Below are 7,749 nucleotides of genomic sequence, written 5' to 3' on the forward strand. Positions count from 1 at the left end.
GTTGGTTCACCCTCCAATGGCCGCCGCGGCTGGCGCTGCGACCTGCGCATCGCGCTGATCCGATGGCAGGAGCCACGTGCTTCTCCTGGTCTCCCATGGGGTGCAGGGCCCAAGGACTTGGGCCATCCTCCACTGCACTCCCTGGCCACGCAGAGAGCTGGCCTGGAAGAGGGGCAACCGGGACAGGATCGGTGCCCCAACCGGGACTAGAACCCGGTGTGCCAGCGCCGCAAGGCGGAGGGTTAGCCTAGTGAGCCGCGGCGCCGGCCTATTTTTTTTATTTTTTTTGACAGGCAGAGTGGACAGTGAGAGAGAGTCAGAAAGAAAGGTCTTCCTTTTGCCGTTGGTTCACCCTCCAATGGCCGCCGCGGTAGGCGCGCTGCGGCCGGTGCACCGCGCTGATCCGATGGCAGGAGCCAGGTGCTTCTCCTGGTCTCCAATGGGGTGCAGGGCCCAAGCACTTGGGCCATCCTCCACTGCACTCCCTGGCCACAGCAGAGAGCTGGCCTGGAAGAGGGGCAACCGGGACAGGATCGGTGCCCCAACCGGGACTAGAACCCGGTGTGCCAGCGCCGCAAGGCGGAGGGTTAGCCTAGTGAGCCACGGCACCGGCCAGCAGCCAGGTCTTGAACTGGCACCCATATGGGATGCTGGCACTGCAGGTGGCAGCTTTACCCCCTATGCCAGAGCACTGGCCCCACAACAAAGAATTATTAGCTCCCAGTTTTTGTAGGTGAGGAGTCTGGGAACATCTTATCTGGGTGATCCTGGTTTGTGGTTCATAGGCTCTTACATAACTGCACTCAAGTTGTCAGCTGTGGTTTCAGCCATCTCAAGTCTCAGCTGGAAAGAAACCCACTTTCAACTGCTCGCGTGGCTGTTGGCAGCCCTCAGGTGTTTACCCGATGTACCTTTCCACGGGGCTGCCTTATGACATAAGAGCTGGTTTCCCCAATAGTGGACATCCTAGAGAGATGATGAGATGCAGCACTGAAAACAAAACCCGCAGCCCTTTTATAACCTCACTCAGAAGTGCCACCCCACTGGTTCCACCCTATTCTATACCTTAAAACAGATGAAAAATTCAGACCAAGTTTCAGTGTGGGAATACACAGAAGTTTGAGGACCCGGGAAGGAGATTACTGGAGGTCATCTAAAAGATTGCCAACACACCATATTTGTTGGTTCAGGAAAGCAAGCTAAACTGAATTATTTGTGTGTTAAGCACACATTGAAAAATAGAAAATTAGAATGTAACTAACATAGAGCAAAAAATAGAGAAGTTAGAGAATGAGATTAAGAAGAACTGGCATCTTAAGTTTTGTTTTAGGATATCATACCTTTTAAGGAAAATGGGTCATTTCAGTGATAGCTTATAGTTTGAGATAAATAAATTTTTGAAATACAGAAGCTGAAAAAAAAAGTGGGCCAAAACCACAGATAAAGATGTTAAAGCTCGGCTGGCGCCGTGGCTTAACAGGCTAATCCTCCGCCTTGCGGCACTGGCACACCGGGTTCTAGTCCCGGTTGGGGCGCCGGATTCTATCCCGGTTGCCCCTCTTCCAGGCCAGCTCTCTGCTATGGCCAGGGAAGGTAGTGGAGGATGGCCCAAGTCCTTGGGCCCTGCACCCGCATGGGAGACCAGGAGAAGCACCTGGCTCCTGGCTTTGGATCAGCGAGATGCGCCGACCGCAGCGGCCATTGGAGGGTGAACCAGCGGCAAAAAGGAAGACCTTTCTCTCTGTCTCTCTCTCACTATCCACTCTGCCTGTCAAAAAAAAAAAAAAAAGATGTTAAAGCTCATGAAAAAAATATAGTGAGCAAGTTCAGGCCAATAATGTTAAAAATTTATTTTTTACACAATAAAACAGAGAGGGAGGGGGGGAGAGAAGAGAGAGAGAGAGAGATCCCATTGGTTGGTTCAATCTGCCAAATGCCAGAAACAGTTCAACTGGGCCAGGTCATACCAGGAGCTGGGAGCTCAATCCAGGTCTCCCACATGGGCAGCAGGAACCCAATTACTTGAGCTATCACTTATGCATCCCGGGGTCTGCATTAGCAAGAAGCTGGAATCTGAACCAGAGCCAAGAACTTCAATGAGGGACTTGAGTGTCTTAGATTATGTCTTAACCATTGGCTAAATGCCTGCCTTTGGGCCAATAATTTTGAAAAAAATATAGACACTATAAATAATTTTTTAGAATAAGAGAAACCATCCAAATTGACTCAAAGAGAAAAAGGATTTCTGGTTCTGATATGGAATCCAAATGGAGTCATATGTATCAACCTTACACACACACACAAATTAAGGCAAGCCAGCAGGTTATGATGGAAGATAAAGGAAGAGTTCTCTTGCATAATTGCCTGATAGTAACTATCACACAAGACTGCCAGGGATTAGCATGTTAAGCTGCCATTTGTGATAACAGCATCTCATTTTGGTGTGCTGGCTCAACTCCCAACTGCTCTGCTTCCAATCCAGCCCCCTGGTGATGCATCTAGGAAAGTAGCAGAAAATGGTCTAAGTACTTGGGCTTCTGCTGTACAGGTGGGAAACGCAGATGCAGTCTAGGCTCCTGGCTTCAGCCTGGTCCAGCCCCAGTTGTTGTAGTTATTTGGGGAATGAACCAACAGATAGAAGATCTTTCTCTCTCTCTTTTTCTCTTTCTCTCTTCTCCTGTCAGTCTGTCTTTCCCTCACTGACATTCCACTTTTCAAATTAAAACACACACACACACACACACATACACACTTTGCCCAAAGACCACTCCAGTCTTATACACATACTTCTGCAAGGAGATCTGCTTGGCAACTCTCTTTTGACTCTTAGACAGATACAACACTTGTTGTTAATCCTGGTGATGAACGATTATTGTTTCAAAATCTTTCTTTTTAAAATTTAATTTTAACAGATTAACATGATTTCTAGATACAAGTCCAAGAACACAAAGATATTACCCTCCTCCCTTCCACCTTCCTTCTCTCTACCCCTCTTTTTGTCTTCTTTTTTGTTTTTGAGATAATGTATTCTTATATAATTCCCTTCATTTTTGCTTTTAAACTGTTCCTTTGCCTCAACCCCCTTGAATATGCTCGTGGTTTAGTATGGCACACATATTATCACTGCAAGGCTCTGATATTTCTTAACAAATAATAATATTCTTTGAAGAATCTCTCCATGATTGTCATTTAGGTTGACAGGGGCAGCATTCTTGAAAAGTTGAATCCATACTATGATGATCATAGAGTCTAAATGTCATCAGCAAACTCTCCAACTAATAATTTGGTTTAAAGTACAGCAGTCCTTCCTAACCCATGCATTTACTTTTCACATTTTCTGATACCCACAGTCAACTATGGTCAGAAAATATTAATTGGAATTCTAGAAATAAGTAATTCACAAGTGTTAATTACACACTGTTCTCAGCAGCATGTTGAAATGTGTGCTGGCCCATCTACACCTGAAACATCACTTTCTCCAGTGTTTCCACAACATATGCACTACTCACCCAGGAGTCATTTGGCAATTGCTGGATGGTACTCATGTTCAAATAATCTGTATTTTGCTTACTGATGAATCCAAAGCACAAGTGTAGTGATGCTTGCAATTCTGATATTTCCTTTAAGTGAAAAGGTGACAGTTCTTTGGTTGGACATTTGGCCTAGTACTTAAGATGACAGTTAGGACACTTATGTCCCACATTGGAGTACCTGGGTTCAAGCTGGCTCCAGTTTTTGTCATTAGCCCTGGGAGGCAATAGTGATGGCTCAAGTAATTGGGCCCCTGATATCCATGTGGGAGACTTGGATTGAGTTACTGGCACCCAGAGCTAGCCATTGTTAGCATTTGGAGTGAACCAGTGATTGGGAGTATCCTCTCTCTCTCTCTTTTCTCTCTCTCTCTCTCTCTCTCTTTCTCTCCCTGTCAAATAAATAAAAATTTTAAAGATGTAAAAGTTCTTAATAAAGAAAGAAAAAAAATCACTCATTGAGGTTGCTAAGATCTACAGTACAATAATGTATTTTGAGAGAGGAGGAAGCAAGGTGGTGGATGCTAAGATGCTCCAGCCTCCATCACCCTAGAGAGACAATGATTTGAACAGTTACTCACACACCAAGTCACCTTTGCAAGAGCTCCAGAAGATAGGTGAGATGCTGCACTGCTTTATTTTAGTTCAGTAGCAAGAAAAGTCTCATTGAAGAAAGCAGGAAGGAAAGTTCCTCGCATCTCTACCCTTCCAGCTCAAAGGAGTGCAAGATAGAAATGCCTTCTACTTGGAGGAGGGGAGCTGGAACTGAATCCACCTGGCAGTCCCATTGTGATAAAATTTGGAGTTAGACTGGACTCCACGGTACCTTCTCCCAGATCCCTACCCACAGACAAAATATTGGAGCCTCCACAAACAACTGGGTTTCTGTTGCTCCTGCCCCCCGCCTCCCCCAAAGCTGCTGGCAGAAAGTGAAGCTGAACTCCAGTCACTGTGGAAAGAGCAGAAGAGAGAGCTTAGGACCACACTTTGGCAATCAGAACAAGGCCACAGCATAGAGACCCAGCACCCAATAAAGCCTCATGACTGAGTCACAAGACTTGAGTTTTCATCAGGCAGGGACCTGCATTCTAGTGGGAAAAGCTTGTTTTGGCACGCATCACCTCTGGCCTCAGTCAGGCTTGGCATGCACTCTGTGGATTTCAGGAGGCTCTGTGATTGTGGAGCCCAAGTGTAACCCAGTCTGGCACATCTGTGTGGCTCGAGGTGTCTTCATCCCATCCTCTAGCCAGCAAGGACCCACAGGATGATGCCTCAAGACTCAGTGCTGAGATGGTAAAGACCAACACTAAGCAAACCTAATGGTGCCTGTCCCAAGGTGTGCCTCTGGATCCTGGAGGTTCTAGATTTTCCCCAGTATCATGTGGGGACCTTCACCCTGGTGGGATGGTATCATTTTGGTGTGTAGCAGCACCAGTCTCACATGGGCATGGTGTGCACTTCCAAGGTTACACAGGGCCTGATGACTGTGGGATCCCGATGTGACCCACCAGTGCCTGTCTGGGAGGCTAGGGGGTTCCTGTATGATTCCTTCTACAACTTTGTACAGACAGCAAGGGGTCACAAGACTGCTTTGGAACTCAGCGCCAAGCTGGAAAAAACCAACATTGAGCATATCCCGTTGGTGTCTGTCCAGAGACCACTGCCTACAGACAGAGCCTCTGGACCTGCCTCAATGTCGGGTGGCATTCTGTGGACCCAGTTGATCAGTATTAATGCACTAGTTGGCATCACTAGTGACTGGGCAGTGAAGCACCTCAGCACCTCAGCAGCAGACAGATCATGGCAGGGTAGGCTTTAGCCCTACCCCAAGGTTCTACTGGCCACAGTGGGCTGTGGGTTCCAAGTTTTACTTAACATTGTGGCAGTGATAGTCACAGAACTAGAAGTCTGAGACTGTCGCAGCCCCTGGAAGAGGCTTATAGGGATATTTTATAAGCAACCTCCCCCCCACCCAGTTCACCCTGAACAACATATGACCCATGGATCGGGGCCAATTCTGAACTTGGGGAGTACTGTAGTACTGAAAAAGTTTAAAAACATCAACAGCAGACCCAAAGAAAACCTTGACTTAAGGGGTATTTAATGATGAAATAGAATATATCTATATGTTTGAGGCCAGCGCTGTGGCGTAGCCGGTAAAGCCACCACCTGCGGTGCCGGCATCTCATATGGGCACCAGTTCAAAGTCCCGGCTGCTCCACTTCTGATTCAGCTCTCTGATATGGCCTGGGAAAGCAGTAGAGGATGGCCCAAGTCCTTGGGCCCCTGCACCCTCATGGGAGACCTGGAGGAAGCTCCTGGCTCCTGGCCCACCTCTGGCTGTTGCGGCCATCTGAAGGGTGAACCAGCAGATGGAAGACTTTCTTCTCTCTCTATCTCTCCTTCTCTCTCTGTGTAACTCTAACTTTCAAATAAATAACTAAATCTTTAAAAAAAGAATGTATCTATAGGTTCAGAGAAAATAAACAGGCAGCTTAGAATTTCCAGAAAGACGCCCATAAACAAAGCCAGGTCAGTATAACTAAACCTTCCATGTGCAGATGATGGCATACAAGCATCAAGGACTTTCAGAAAATTATGACCTCACCTAAGTAAAATAAGGTACATAAAACAATTATTTAGGAATTAAATCCTTCAATGCTCTGATGAAGATTTCACAATAGCTGCTTTAAGGAAACTCAACAAACTGAAAGAAAACACAGATAAATGGTCAACATTTTTAAAGGCAGAGAGATGGGGAGAGAGAGAGAGAGAGAGAGAGAGAGAGAGAGAGAGAATGCCCTTCCACCTGGGCCAGGCTGAAGCCAGGAGCCAGAAATTCCATTCGTGGTCTCTAACATGGGTGGTAGAGACCCATGTACTTGAACCATTTTTTGCTGCCTTCCCAGGTACATTAGCAGGGATTGGATCCAAAGCGGCATAGCCAGAACTTGAACCAGTGCTTCTACATCAGATGCTGACATTGAAAGCAGCAGCTCAGCTGGCGCTGCGGCTCAATAGGCTAATCCTCTGCCTGCGGCGCCGGCACACCAGGTTCTAGTCCCGGTTGGGGTCCCGGATTCTGTCCCGGTTGCCCCTCTTCCAGTCCAGATCTCTGCTGGGGCCCAGGAGTGCAGTGGAAGATGACCTAAGTCCTTGGGTCCTGCACCCCATGGGAGACCAGGAGAAGCACCTGGCTCCTGGATTCGGATCAGCACGGTGCACCGGCCGTAGTGCGCTGGCCGCAGCAGCATTTGGGGGGTGAACCAACGGCAGAGGAAGACCTTTCTCTCTCTCTCTCTCTCTCACTGTCCACTCTGCCTGTTAAAATAAAAAAAGAGAGACAAAGAAAAAAGGTACATAAAATTACTAAAAAAAATGAAAATCACAGCAGTAAGATTTTATTTATCAATAATTACTTTAAATATAAATGGATGAAATTCTCCAATTAAAAGATGTAGTGGGGGGGGCAACATTGTGGCTTAGTGGAGTGAGCCACTGCGTGTAATGCTGGACTACCATATGGGCACCTATCTGAGTCCCAGCTGCTCCATTTCTTCTTCTTTTTTAAAAAAGATTTATTTATTTATTTGAAAGGCAGAGTTACACAGAAGCAGAGGTAGAGAGAGAAAGAGAGATGTCTTCCATCAGCTGGTTCACTCCCCAGATTGCTACAATGGCTGGAGCTGCGCCAATCCAAAGCCAGGAGCCAGGAGCTTATTCTGAGTCTCCCATATGGGTGTAGAGGCCCAAGGACTTGGGCCATCTTCTACTGCTTTTCAAAGCCATAGCAGAGCAGCTGGGACATGAACCGGTGCCCATATGGGATGCCAGCCCTGCAGGCGGTGGCTTTACCCATACACCACAGGGCCCCTGAAGTCAGTATTAAGAGGGAAATTTGTAACAATGAATGTCTGCATAAAAAAAGCAGAAAGAGCTCATATAAAAAACTTAACACTGAACTTAAGAAATCAGAAAAACAAGAACAAATTAAATATAAAATTAATAAAAGGAAATAAATAACAAAACTCAGAGCATAAATAAATTGCATAGATACAAAAATTTTAAAAAGATCAATAAAATGAAGAGCTGGTTCCTTGATAAGATAAAATTGACACACCATTAACTGAAAAAAAGAAGATTCAAATACACAAAATCAGAGACAAAAATGGAAACATTGTGATGGATACAACAGAAGTACTGAAGAAGGTGAGAGATT

The sequence above is a fragment of the Lepus europaeus genome, chromosome 5 (genome assembly GCF_033115175.1).
Source record: "Lepus europaeus isolate LE1 chromosome 5, mLepTim1.pri, whole genome shotgun sequence".
Taxonomy (NCBI): Eukaryota; Metazoa; Chordata; class Mammalia; order Lagomorpha; family Leporidae; genus Lepus; species Lepus europaeus.